This window comes from Aulostomus chinensis, chromosome 23, assembly GCF_037954235.1.
Source record: "Aulostomus chinensis isolate RoL2024-O1b breed Wild chromosome 23, RoL_Achi_v1.0, whole genome shotgun sequence".
Classification (NCBI taxonomy): Eukaryota; Metazoa; Chordata; class Actinopteri; order Syngnathiformes; family Aulostomidae; genus Aulostomus; species Aulostomus chinensis.
The window spans coordinates 14,389,428-14,402,331 of NC_141342.1; positions in this window are offsets into that span (position 1 = coordinate 14,389,428).

The window sequence follows — 12,904 nt, forward strand, 5'->3', positions numbered from 1 at the left end:
TTCTGTGAGTCTGTGGTGGCGAGAAAGAGAGAGAGAAAATTAAGGGGATTCTTCTCAGGTTTATTCAAAACACATCATATTCAGCAATTCAAATCATATATGCCTTTAACCTCCGGTTGTCTTCCACAGTCTGCTGAGTAAAAGAGGTAGCTGGTGTTTGTGGATTATGCAGCATCATGCATAAGCAATCAGACACCTAAGCTTCAGAGCCTGCCAGTGAAGAAGCCTCTTTTTAAAAAAAAAAAGAAAAAGAAAAAGAAAAAAAAGATAAAGGCCTTGAGGATCAGGAATGAAAGCTATCAGCACATTCAGCTACTTCTATACACAGGCTTCTCTTACGTGGTGAGCTTTACTAAAATGCAGTTTAAATGTACGTAATCGCTACTAAGTGGATCAGCCGTGTGTTTATAAAAAGAAACCATCTTGATAAATAAATTCCAGATTCTCACTGAGATGTCATTAGCGAAGGAGAAAACAGGCTTTGAGCAGAGGCCATTTTGTAGCTCATTTAATCTATTTCTTCATTACCAGGAGGCACTCCTATTTCCTGAAGCGTGAGCCTTAATGGGATTAGATAAGGAGAGGAATATGAGCTGAAACGAAGCAGCGCTCTTTATTACAGTTGGCCTTCAACCCAGCCAAAACAAATGGAGCGTCCTCAAGAGTTCAGGAGACCTTTAATGACAGTCGAGATAAGGAGCTGAGAGTAATTAATGGAAGATTATTTCTAAATGTAAAAACAATTATGGAACATCCAAAAGAATTACCCTGTACTTGCTAGAGTATTGACCCACTTGACATTTGCTGACATTTTCATTGTTGTGTTATCATTTATGACTTAATTGTACAAAAAAAAGCTACTTTTTACAGTGTGATTCAGGCTTCAGGCTTACTCTACTGGAACAAACTAGAAAGTGTGTGACAAAGATGTAATATTCAAGATGACTTAAGCCCACCCACATTTTGAAATCTGAAAATGTTCTACAGCCCACCTAAACCTATGGATCAAACACACAAGACTAAATATTCAAAGTATTTTCATCTCTATTTCACAAGGACGAAGGTTCTATTTAAATGCAGGCCATATACATTTAGCTTGAAGCTAATGGCTACTGACTGCTAATGCCCGCTACAGTAAAACACGAACAAACAAAAAAACAGACAAAGAAACAAAAAACAGCAACAACAGTTAAAACATCTATAAAATTCGTTTTTCACTTGAATCAGCCAGCTGGACAGAGAAAATGTGGACTGATGCGCATGAGAGTTTCTAAACTGACATTTTTGAGGGTTATTTTACTGCTGTAGCTGTTATTCCCCACTAGCTTCCAGCTAGCTAAATGCAGTATACATGGCTGTCTCTTTCTGCACTCTGGAGTCATAAAGAAGTGATGCAGGAGGGGATAAAACATCTTCATGAGGCCGTGACTAATATTTAAAGCATTTACATTTATTTTTTTAAATAAATGATCGCTTTGACCTGGGTAGAAACTGCTTATATTCTACCTCTCAAGTGGAAAGTTTCCACATTCTAAAACATCAGTTAATCACTGTTTGTCAGGTATAGATGAACATGACATCCTTTGTGTTACAACGCAAGCTGCTCCCTGTTTGTTTGATGTCCTGATGGTTCTTTACAGAACATTAGTCTAATGCTTTTCCTGCTGTGTTAGTCTTGGTGTAGGATGACATGTACTCGCCGGGTACTCAGGTGTTCAGTTAGACGTCAGCGGTCGTCACGTGGCACCGACTGACCTCTAATATGATATGACGCGGCGTACCAACGAGGAGCAGCAGGAAGGACTGGGATTATGATATTGATTTCCTGTTTGTGGGGGAAAAAAACAACAACTGATGATGCAACTCATCAACAAGTGCATCTGTGTTTGCAATTTCTCAAAAGCAGCTTCATTAACTTTCCATTCAAAGAAAACATGAAAATAACTTTGTTTTAAAAAGGGTTAATACAACACTCTTATCCTGTCAAGGACTTTCTCATTTAACATCTGGATTCCAGTCCTGGGAGACTGATAAATGAGGTATGAAAACAACATTTAGAGCTACTAACAGTTAACGCCGATCAGTACCAGATACAGCAGCAAACTAAATACTTTCATTTTAATAACAAATGAGTCAGCAAGGTTCATTCATCAATAAGTAATTCAAATGCTAAATAAATCAGTCTTCTGCCGCACGATCAGATGATGATTCATTTTATCACTCTTTGTAATTAAGAGGGAGAATTTTAATGCGTTCAGTGTTTGGTTGAAAATAACAAGATGAATTAAATTTATATGACAATCTGTTTTGATACCCTCTGAGGTACGGCTCTCTAAGCATCAGCCTGGAGCATCCTTCTTCACCGCGAGAGCTGCATTTGAGGTGGGGGGGGGGGGGTAAACATCACACATCGACGCCGACAATCAATGACTGTTTGAACAGCAAACACAAGAACAGAAAGAATACTGAACTAGAGAGCATGAGAGCTGAAGCTGAAGTTTAGCAATGACACAACATAATGTGCATCATGATACTTAAAATTGAAAATCAGTTCCTATTCTGTTTTGTTTGTTGGATTTAGTTAATTAAGGTTATTTTGAAAATATCACAAAAGTATAAAGTAAGACCTCGTACATGTAGAATATTAGCCTTCATGCATCACTCGCCTTTATAACAATCTATCATGATCAAAAGCAACGTTTCATTCATTCAACATTTAAAAAGAAGTGGACTCGTTCAAACAGCTGCAATTTTAATGCATCAATAGATAAAATAGACCAAGATATCATTTAAAGTGCTGTAGCGGCATCGAGTGATTAAATTATTCTGTACATAATGATTCTTCCTGACAAATCACCAATCATTAAACAAATCACCTTTTTACAACGCAACATCCCATTTTACTTTGTTAGTCTTTCTATTATTTGGTTCAGCGATGTGTTTTCGATCAACTGCTGTATTTAATTCCAAGTACGTTTTGATATAAATTCATTTGTCTAGTCTGCTGGAGACGGAGTGTGAGGAGTTTCTGTCTCCTCCAGCACTTTTTGTTTACACTTTTATTTCTGTATTAAATGTAATTTTATCATGTCAATTAAAAAAAAAAAAAGTTGCAGATTGCATGTCTTGATTGAATAATGTCAGTAAAGTTCCTGACCAGCGACGCTTCTTTCTTTTTCCACTCTTGGCCATCTGAAGTCACCCAGCGATATCAGATTGTCCACGGTAACGGGAGAAATGGATGGATCCACATCCTCTATCTCATGCAACCCTACTTCACTGAGTTTGAAATATCCCTGTAAGTTACTAAATGTAAAATTTAAGCATGTTATACAGGTAAAAAAACCACAAGATTCTTTAATTTGTCCATTCTGGGTTGCTGTTACAGTTGCTGTTATAGTTTACAGAGATTATACAAACATTCTTATAAGTATTCCATTCCTTCCAATAAGCCACCTTAATGATTACACACTTCACAGCTATGTCATGTTACAGTTGTGTGGGCATTATGGACTTTCTCTTGTTGTGCAGATATTTCAAATTCATCAAAAGGAATATGAGAGTTTTTTTTTCCCCAGCGTGTTTTCTTTCTCAAGAGCTTGCACTTTCAAACCAGGCAACTTTTGGTGTCTTGCTGATTCAGTATGCTGAATATTCTCCCTTTTTCATCTTTCTGTTTGTCATAACACAGGTGTTGGGCAACCACAGCGGTCGGGCAGCGAGAGAAGAAAAAAGTAGCTTCAGCTGATAGCGAGCAAAGTATCTTTAGCGAAACAGATCAGCCCCAATTATCCTCTAATCCCTGTACCTTGAAGTAAGAGACCCCAAAAGTCAGCGACGCACTTCAAATTGAATAGATTAGTTTTGCCTAGCCTTTTTCACAGCAGGACAGGAGATATTAAAGAGCTCCTTTGTGGGGAACTTGACTGAAGCAAGTCTATTGTGAGGAAAACAATAGAGGAGAATGTGAAGTGTGTCTGCATATACAGGCAGAGAAAAGAGCTGAGGCAGACTAACTGAAAAATTAATATCTGCAGATCCACAAATGCACCATGATATGAGCCACAGGGAGTGCAAAGACAACCTGTCCCCATGATTTCATATCCTTCTCTTAGCTGCGTAATGGATTTTGAAGTATGCTTTCAAGATTTTAGAGCATGTTTGGAGACCATTTAAGAAAAGAGAGTGCTGAGGTGAGGTAAAGAGGACCTGCAACACTCTCGTATCATGCATGGCTGAGAGGAACACGGCTGTCCGACCGAGACCAATAGAAAAGTGGATCAAAGAGATATGCACACTTGCTTTTTCAGAATTGGAACAGAGTTAGCTAGCAGCTAGGAATTCCAATTTTAGCACAAAGGCTGGTAATTTTACCAGTCTTACTATTTCCCATTCTGCCTGTAAGTCTGAGGGTAAAAAAGTAATGAAGATTTTATAAATGAGACCCAGAGAGCATTACTCTTGTGTGTCACATATGAATTACACAAACAAGTTACATACAAATATTACATCTATTTGGAAGTTACGTGTGTTGGACGTAATGTTGTGTGCTATCAAATATCATGTCTGTAAATATATGTTAAGTGTGTGTGTACATTTTTTGAATGGAGGTGCCCTGCCATTCAAGGAACATTTGAGAGGATGCTGACAAGAAAGTTGTCGCATTGTAGTGTATCGTACTGTATCGTATCGTACTGTATCGTATCGTATCATATCGTGTCCTATCCTATCCTATTTTGTCATGTCGTATCATATTGTGTCAAATTGTGTTATGTCATATCATATCATGTTGTGTTGTGTCATATTGTATCATGTCATGTCGTATCGTATCATATCATATCGTGTCGTATTGTGTCATGTTGTATCATATCGTATCGTGTCATATTGTATCATATCATAGCGTGTCGTATTGTGTCATGTTGTATCATATGTCATATCGTGTCATGTTGTATATCGTGTCATGTCGTATCGTATTGTATCATGTTGTATCATATCGTGTCGTATTGTGTCATGTTGTATCATATATCATATCGTGTCATGTCGTGTCATGTTGTATATCGTGTCATGTAGTATCGTATTGTATCATGTTGTATCATATCGTATCGTATTGTGTCATGTTGTATCATATCATATTGTATCGTGTCATGTCGTGTCATATCATGTCGTGTCATATTGTATCATATCATATCATATCGTATCATGTCATGTCGTATCATATCATATCATATATCGTGTCATGTCGTATCATATCATGTCGTGTCATAGTGTATCATATCATATCATATCGTATCATGTCATGTTGTATCATATCATATTGTATCGTGTCATGTCGTATCATATCATGTCGTGTCGTATCATATCATATCATATCATATCGTGTCATGTCGTATCATATCATGTCGTGTCATATTGTATCATATCATGTCATATCGTATCATATCGTATCATGTCATGTCGTATCATATCATGTCGTGTCATATTGTATCGTGTCATATTGTATCATATCATAGTGTGTTATATCGTGTCATGTTGTATCATATCCTGTCGTATCGTGTCATGTTGTATCGTATCATATCATGTCGTGTCATACTGTATCGTGTCATGTCGTGTCATATTGGTTCATGTCATATTGTATCATATCATATTGTGTCGTATCATGTTATGTCTTATCGTATCGTGTCATGTTGTATCATATCATGTCGTATCGTGTCATGTCGTGTCATACTGTATCGTGTCATATTGTTTCATGTCAGATTGTATCATATCATATCGTGTCGTGTCATATCATATCATATCATGTCATGTCATATTGTATCATATCATATCGTATCATGTCATGTCGTATCATATCATATCATATCATGTCATGTCGTATCATATCATGTCGTGTCATATTGTATCATATCATATCATATCGTATCATGTCATGTCGTATCATATCATATCATATCATATTGTATCGTGTCATGTCGTATCATATCATGTCGTGTCATATTGTATCGTGTCATATTGTATCATATCATAGTGTGTCATATCGTGTCATGTTGTATCATATCCTGTCGTATCGTGTCATGTTGTATCGTATCATATCATGTCATGTCATACTGTATCGTGTCATGTCGTGTCATATTGGTTCACGTCATATTGTATCATATCATATCGTGTTGTATCATGTTATGTCTTTTAATCCTATCGTGTCATGTTGTATCATATGTCGTATCTTGTCATGTCATGTCATACTGTATCGTGTCATATTGTTTCATGTCATATTGTATCATATCATATATCGTGTTGTATCATGTTATGTCTTATCGTATTGTATCATGTTATATTATATCGTGTCGTATCTTATAGTGTCGTATTGTATCGTATCATACTGTATCTTTTCTAGTGGGCAAATCAAAGTTTTGGACTTTCTAAGTGGATGTTTTTTATATTTGGACTGAGCAATGTGAACTGTTCCCCTACTGTAAATTTTTTTTTCTGAGTAATTTAGTCATTTCCTGTATAAATAAATCAACATGGTTTTGTAACAAAAAATATGTTTTTATATTTGCACTTAAGAAAAATTGCGTCCAGTAAATCTACTCGCTCGACTTGCCATGGACCATCAAACACACTGGTCAGATGGTCATATGAAGAAGAACAGGAAAAAACAGGAAAATCATTTCATCAAATGGTCTACTGCTATTTTTCGTTACCTGTAAACATACTTTAAAATGATTTGCGGCTGAGTAAACCTTACAATTTAGTGTGAAGTCACATCGTCAATGCAAATAAAACACAAGTGAGCAAATGTACCTTGTTCTTAGGCTACCTTTTGACTTACACTCATTTTATTTGCGTGTATTCAGCCAGCGATGCTATCAACTATTGAAAATTGACTACCGAAACCCTGAAATATGAAAAATATACAGGCAGAGATTAGGAGATTTGCAACAGACTGAACTAACAAAATGAATACAGAGGACAAAAACCTGTAAATGAGTAAAAATGACAGAGGACAAGCACCCCAAGCCACACCTGGAGGTCTGTCTGGAGTGGACAGGCAGAGTTTTTACTAATTATAGAACTTACACGTGGACCACTCCAGTTCAAAACTCTTTGTTTAGTCCATTAAAACCTTTGATCATTTATCAGAGTAATGTGCTTTGATATCACACGGATCTCTCTTTTGCTTGTTATAATGCATTAAACATGAACATTGTAGAAAAAGAACTCATACCGTCAGTATCTTTTGAGACAACCTACACACGTGTGTTTATTTTTTTAACACCAGTTTGCCCGTAGTTGCATAATATTTCAGTTATTCCACTTGAGCACAGATTTTCAGGACTCTTTTTTTTCACCCTGGAAACAAGAAAGCAGTAAGTAACTAGGAAATGGGGACACTTACTAAAGAGTGTGTTTGCCCAGCCATTAAGGGGATGAAAACTTATATTACTGATGCTGAGTAGCAGCTTAATGTGGTGATAAATCATGAGAAAATCTAGTCATTCAAAAGAATGGTCACCAATTATGGGTAAAAGCATGGAAACGTCGAAAAACACTCTAGCCAAGGGGCATGTCCTATCAACCTTGTCCCTCCAATGAACTGCTTGACCTTCCCTGATTTTTCCGTGAAAGTCAAGGACCTGACAATGACATCCAAAATAAGGAGAAACAGAAGAAAGACATAAATGGTGACGGCAGATGAAAGAGTGTGTAAGGCGAAGTAATCCCACTGAAGTGTTCCAGGTAAGCAGGTGTGGAGGTGGGCTGGATATGCAACACTGGAACTTAGAGTCAAGTTTTCCTGGAGATGTCAAGGGTGTAATTCTGTAAAACATCTGCGAGAACCAATGAAACAGCCATCTGGCACACAGTGCTGCTTCCTGGGAACACATTCACCTCTGTTCTGAGGATAGACTCACGTAGTATGTTAAACATCCAAGAGATAAATTTATAAAGGTAAATTTTGCCTTGAAAGGTGTGTAACCATTCCTGACGCGTGCTAATTTTTCCATTTCGATTCATTATGATTCATATGACTTGTGGTGATTTCCCTCAAAGAGCAGAGTGATGCTTCAAGATTATTAGTCCTCTGATTGGATGTTGAATGAATGCTGATTGGATGATGGATCTTGGATCAATGCTGTTCAGTTTTATTTGTACTTGAGGAAAACAAGTGCTTGTTGTGATGATTGCTTAGGAACAATCAAGCCAAAATAGCAGTTATAGCCAAGGAGTGGTGGAAAATAACTTCAGAGATGAGACTGAAGTAGCTATAACATCAATGACATGATTTAAAAGTCCATTTAATATAAATAGGAGTTACTGGGGGGGGGGGGGGGGGAATGACTTCAGGAACTGGATCCAGATTCCAAATATGCTTTTATTTCTATCTGCAAAGTGCGGATGGCACTAAAGTGCTGATTTGGCAGCAATGCGTGCGCACACACACACACACACACACACACACACACACACACATACACACACACACACACACACACACACACACACACACACACTGAACGCTTAAAACTATCCCTATCCCTATAAGACTGTGGCCCAAACCCTAAAACTTAACCCTCATTCAGCCATTTAGACTTCTTTTGACTCCAGAACTATAATGGCTGAGAGGTTACACAAGGTGCACAGACAGAGAAGGTGATGTTATCGTCACAAGTATTTAAGTAATGCTTAAGTGCATCATGACGCTAAAGTGCTAGTTGGGCAGAAACACACTCACACACACACACGTACAATGTCTTGAAAACTAAACGTGTCCTCACGAAAATAGTTGTTCCTCAAGAACTGGCGCTAAAAAGTTAGCAAAACAAACACACATGTCACCTCGGGGGTATTTACATAGATCTACATTCATTTGCTTGGGACTTCCCCAAACCACTGACTCTAAAACCACTGTCCCCAATTTATAAATGACATTCCCATTAACTTAACTGGTCTGAAGCGTGTAATGTCGTGTTCACATGAATCCATCTCAATCTTTATTTCGTGCTGGCGTTACCGTCATTTTAGTTTTAAAAACCAGCGTTATTTTACCTCTAAATAGTTTGAACATGTTAGGCGCAGTTCTGTATTTAACAGGCGCATTTACACCATGTCATTCTTTTTCATTAATATTTATGAGGCAGTATTTTTTATGATAAGACAGGAAATGATCGGAGTTGCAGTTCAGATGGCAATAGGTTGAAGCAAATCATGCCTCATAAATAAAACTCTCTTGATCTATTTTTAGACAGAATTAACACCCGGGGCCATCGCTAATATACGTATTCTGCCGAAGCTAGAGAAGAAGGAAGGATGCTTATCCTCAAACACATTGTAGCATGTTTCAAAGATAGCTTTCATGTGTCTACCTAGAGCTCGATAACGCTCCACTCGGAGCATATTCACTGACTTTCCACTATTCACATGTGGAACCCCGTGCACCATCTTTACCTCTGGACTGTGCCATGTGGTGTTCAGACAGTGTTTGTGCAAGCAGCATCCTGAGAAAGCGGTTGTGGCCTCAGCGGCATGAGATGAGACCATGCATAAAACCCTGCTGTCTCTGTGTACCTCTTTCATTTTTAATCGGCCAGTTGGCCAGGGGTCTAGGAACGTGTAAACATGACTGGAACAGGGGGATGGTGACAGCATACGACAGGTAGGAGGAAAAGCACCTGAAAAATTGGTAAAATCCAGAATTGAGGTGGGCAGCTGAGGCTGTAGGTGTTGAAAAGTCTCATTTATGCTCCCTTTATGAAAATGAATAAGACGATATAACAGTCCCTGCCCTCATACTTCCACGCGTCTTTTAGCTTTGCATGGCTGTTGCGCATTCGACCCCCACATGGCTCTTCAGAGTCTCCCACTCACCTCAACTTTTACTTTGCTGCCTTTTTAACCTCCTCCCAGCTCCTTCGTTGCAAGGTAACTTCATAAATATGTTTGCAGTTTTGTACAAACATTCCTGATCTCTACTCGAAAAAGTTGTGCTATTTTTTCCACCATCCAAGAAGTTACAACTTTTCTAGTCCTTCTCCCTTTCTGTATTACTTATCCTTCCATCCATCCATCCATCCATCCATCCATCCATTTTCTACCGCTTATCCTGTTAAGGGTCCCGGGGGGGCTGGAGCCTATCCCAGCAGCCTTCGGGCGAGAGGTGGGGTTCACCCTGGACAGGTCGCCAGTCCATCACAGGGCCAACACATAGAGACAGACAACCATTCACACTCACAGTGACACCTACAGTCAATTTAGAGTATCAATCAGCCTCATCCCCTCTTGATGTCTTTGGACTGTGGGAGGAAGCTGGAGTACCAGAGAGAACCCACACAGGAACAGGGAGAACATGCAGACTCACACAGAAAGATCCCGGGGCTCAAACCCAGAACATACACTTCATCCTGTGGAGCCTACCAATGGTATTACACTGGAAGCAAAAGCGCAAAGCTAGCTGTGGTCATTCACGCATCCATGGTGTCGTCGCTGCATAGAGTAATGTTAGCTTTGTACTTCTAACGATACCATTTACACTTCAAAAACCATGAAAGTGGTGTTAATTTGTGAAGATTATCCAATTAAATCCCAATGGAAATCCATGCTTGTGTTAACTTCCGGGTTGGCCAACAAAAATTCATCATCCTTGCAGCATTCTATAGAAAGGCTGGATGGATATCTATGGTATTCTACCCCCATCCATAGCTATCCCATAAATTAAGCATTATTTTCATGTTTTTTTAAAGTAATATCCACTTTGATACATTGAATAAAACAGTAAGGGATGTGCAGGATTATTTCCATATGGATGTGTGTGATGCAGCGGTCTGTAATCACCGGGAAGCTTTATTCTCCTCTGACAGCACTTTCCTCTCCCTCTGTTGGCCCTTATAATCAAGTGCTATTTTGGGTGCAGATTTTCTTCCAGAATTTGCATTGTTTCTATTCCTGCTGTTAACACTCTTGCATTGTGATCATCACCTCTGCGGCAAGCGTGTCCAGCTGCTGTTTGGTTTTCAAAGGTGCAACACTGAGTGTGAACATCATAACACAAGAGATGGTTGTGCAACGAATCACACATCGAATGAGCTATTTTATTTGTAATTTCCTAGAGGGCACTTATCCTTACACTATCTGCGAATCACTTTTAAAAGGTAATTTTAGGAAATCTCAACTCCGTCATGCAGGAAGGCGAGAGCTCAGAGGTACAGTAGGTGGACAGCTCCATGCCATCACGAGCAATAAAGTCAGCAGAATCATAAAAATGCAGGAACAGTTTGATGTACTGCCAGTTGCACGCACTTCTGTCTCCCTCTACAGAGACAAAAATCACATTTGATCCAATTTGATAACAGAACTGGGTCATGATTTGAGAAATGTTCCTCGCACCACAGCAGGCGCACACACACAGAGACACACCACACTCTCTTTGTCGGCTTAGTCTGAGGCCTGCCAGCAGCTTTTCCATTGCCAATTAATTTTATTTGGAGTTAATCGTATTATTTATGCTCATTAAGAACAAGCAGTCTTCTCCGGCTCTGCACTGTCGGCTCAAAGGAAAGATCTCGATATATGTGAATACTGTAGCCATGAAGGAAGGCATTTTCTGTTTGATTTCAATAGCTTATGAATTTAGGTGTGAAATGACAGATTGAAAATGAGGGTAAAGTGCCGACACACACTTTTAAACTAGAGCTGTTTGAATACAGAGCTTTGGATACCATGGGAGGGATGTATAAACCTTATAAAGACAGTGGTTCTTCTGTGATTCTTTGATCTTTTCCAGTTGCGAATCACAACGTGGCCCCCCTACTCTTTAATTTTATTACTGGGCTGCAATTCATATAGCATCATGCTGGACAGACTGCTTGATGACACCTCACAGGAGGCACAGTCACATTGGCTGAAGCTACAACGAGCATGCAAAGATCAGTCTCTCACAGCCATTTCAGTCCAGCTAGGATTGGTAAGACACTGTGCAAAAAATAATAATAATAATAAAACATCCTGATACTCAAATGCAAAGGAGGATGGCACTTTCAAAGCAAATTAAAAGGACCTACGTGTAGATTTCACTTTGCCTTATTATGGCAACATAGACAAAAATATGAGATTACAACATCACAGTTTGTCTGCTATGTACCACTCCAGAATTTTGTCAGGACACACACATTCCATTGTGTGTGAATGTTAGGAAGCTGAGACACACAGAGACCAGTTGTACATTAGTTAGCCTAGCATAGCTTGATTGGTCATGGGTAGGAATGTCAGCATACTTCTGTAACCATTTACCAAAAAACATGGTGTGCTCCAGTAAAGCAAAAACGGAATCCAGTCTCTCTAGTGGCCATTTTATTTTTGCACAAGCAATATTACTGGAGAACAGTCATGACAAATGGACACGATAGTTGTTAGAAAAGGATAGTGCAATTATGGAAATGCAGAATGAGCAGGTCTCAGAGAAGTACTCCATTTAGGGGGGCAAAGATTTAAGGTCTCTAGAAAACTGAACACTGCTAAAGAGAGACGATAACTTTAGATGATTAAAATGCACTTGAACGTGAGCTAACGATGCTCTTCTATGTATTATGTTTAGGTTATTTCTTTTGCTTTGGTTCTCATGCTAACCAGTACTGAGTATTTTGGCAGAATCATCAATCATGCTGTGATAGTATCTATTGTGATATCGATAAAAGACACAGTGGCACGTCTGTAGCACACCAATTAAACACAGTGCCATGACAAAGCACTGCCTAGTGTCCCTGTCAGTAACCACATCAGCTCTTGAGGAAGTGTGGCTGACAGCAGAACTAAATGGGCTTATTCCAGGGTCACTGTCTGATTAGTATCAATTATAGCCTGGCTAGAGAATGGACAGAGAGATGGACTGCTGCGATTGGGGTAAAAACCG